Source organism: Triticum dicoccoides, chromosome 1B (assembly GCF_002162155.2).
Source record: "Triticum dicoccoides isolate Atlit2015 ecotype Zavitan chromosome 1B, WEW_v2.0, whole genome shotgun sequence".
NCBI classification, from domain to species: domain Eukaryota; kingdom Viridiplantae; phylum Streptophyta; class Magnoliopsida; order Poales; family Poaceae; genus Triticum; species Triticum dicoccoides.
This window is the reverse complement of record NC_041381.1, coordinates 29,185,922-29,188,093: the sequence shown is the minus strand read 5'-3', so window position 1 is coordinate 29,188,093 and position 2,172 is coordinate 29,185,922. Positions and strand designations below refer to the sequence as shown.

The following is a 2,172-nucleotide window of genomic DNA, read 5'->3' as shown; positions in this document are numbered from 1 at the left end:
AAAGTCATGGCGACCCAAGAACCGGACCACCCTGCTGCGGCGCTGCCATTAAACAACATGCACTAAGATCAGCTCCAACGGGCGATCTATTTTGTTCGCTTGCGTCCGTTTGGATCAGCGCGGACATAAAAATAGGCCCAACGCGTCGACCCAAGCGGACGCGCGTTCGCTTGGCGTCCGCCTGCCGACTCATTCCCGACCTATTTTTTATCCGGATTTGCATCGGTCCGGACACGACGCGGACGCGCGCGCACGCCCCTTTTTCTTCCCCCGGGTCTGCTGGTCGGTGGCAACCTCCATCATTTCCCTTCATCCCTCCCCCCTTCCCCTCCCCCCCAAAAAAAACCCTCCCACCCGCGCGCGGTTCCGCCCCACCCACGCCATGGACGACGACCTCGACTCCATCGCCGGCCTCGCCTCCCTCGCCTCGTCCGACCGCCCCTCCGACAAAGGCAAGCCTTGTGCCCCCCGCAAGACCGTCGCGCCCAAGCTAAAGAAGGCGCTGACGCCCGAACAACGGGCAAGGGAGTTGGCCAAGAGGAAGGATCGGAGGCACGCGGCGGACGCGAGGGATGAAGCTATCGCGGCGGCCGTCGCCGCCGCTGCGCAGCTGGAGGTCACCAACGCCCGCGTCGCGGAGGTAGCGAGGGAGGTGCTCTATATGCTAGGGTTAAACCCTAGCCAGCACGGCCTCGTCAACGCCGCCGTGACCGCGGCCAGCACAGGCTCATCTATGTTCCCTCGGATAGTGCTGCCCGACTCGCCCCGTGCGTCGGCTTGCACCCTGATGCCCGACTTCCACGTCTACCCGCAGGCCTCCCGCCTCTCCGGGGAGTGCTCGCCCGAGATGAGCGTGGTCGCGCCTTCCATGCCCGCGCCCGCGCCCATCGACCTCAACGCCGCACCGGTGGCCGGTGGCTCATCATCCAGAGGCGCGAGGAAACGCGTGCAGCAGATGTCAGCCGACGTACTGTCGGCGCATGCAACCTGTTCGATGGAATGCCGGCTGCCGACGACGAGGACTACATGCAGAACATGATCTTCGAGGGTGGTGCGGAAGCCGCTGGCTACGATCCCGACGAGACACAAAGCCAGGACGGCCGAGGGGTGTTCACGCCGTCCGCTAGCTATAATGAAGATCAGGCGGCCTTCATGCGTGATCAGGTCGGCCTGGACCTGGACTGCTTCCCTCTCGACCACGAGTTTCCGGAGGACTACGGGCAAGAGGAAGAGGGCGAGTGCGGCATCGAAGGGGAGCCTTTGTTCGAGGACGAGTGCGGCATCGAAGGGGAGCCTTTGTTCGAGGACGAGTGCGACATCGAAGGGGAGCCTTTGTTCGAGGACGAGCTCGCCAACCAAGCCGCCGGGGCGAAACCGAAGCGCAAGAGCAAGCGGGCCAAGTCATACACGGTGGCCGAGGACAAGATTCTTTGCGAGTATTGGAGAGACATTGGGCACGACCCCAAGACGGGCACCGAACAAAAACATTCAACTTTTTGGATTCGTGTCCATCGTGAGTTCCATGAGCGCAAGAAGTTTCCTCCGTACCAAATAGTAAGCACGCGCGGGGTGGGTGTCCATTTCGAAGCAATGGAGGGTGATCCAACAAGAGTGCAAGAAGTTTTGTGCCACTTTTGAGAGCGTCAAGGCCCGCCCCGTGAGCGGCATCGGCATGCAAGACATGGTATGCTAGCAAGCCGCCCTCTTTTGTGTCATCAAGTTTATGCTTGCGTGTTCGTTTGCATACCATTTGCCAATATGCTTGCATGGAATACATTTGTAGGCATTTCAAGCTTTGGAGGCATTCAAGGTCCAACACAATGGCAAGTGCTTCAACCTTTCCCATTGCTTTAGGGTCATCAAAGACGAGAAGAAGTTCAAGGCGCAATATGCCGCCCTCAAGTCGCATGGGGGGAAGCAAGCCATGGAGGAAGCTGGGGACGGCGATAAGGCTTGGTCGTAGGGGAAGACCAACTCCAAGGAGGACAAGCGGGATGCGGCGTCGATCGCCTTGATCGCAACCGTGGAGGGCATGATGACCAAGAAGGACTGAATAGAGGAGAAGCGTCGGCAAGACAAGGAAGAGAAAATGAACGCCTTCATGGAGATCCGAAGGAGGAAGCTAGAGATGGACGTGGAGAAGCAATCCAAGATGCTTGAGATGGAGACCGC

General features: G+C 59.7%; 1 pseudogene; it reads left to right on the top strand.

Annotated features, from left to right (window-relative positions):
- The first annotated feature begins 787 nt into the window (after nt 1-787).
- Nucleotides 788-1,963, top strand: LOC119350045 (annotated as a pseudogene).
- The last annotated feature ends 209 nt before the right edge of the window (nt 1,964-2,172 follow it).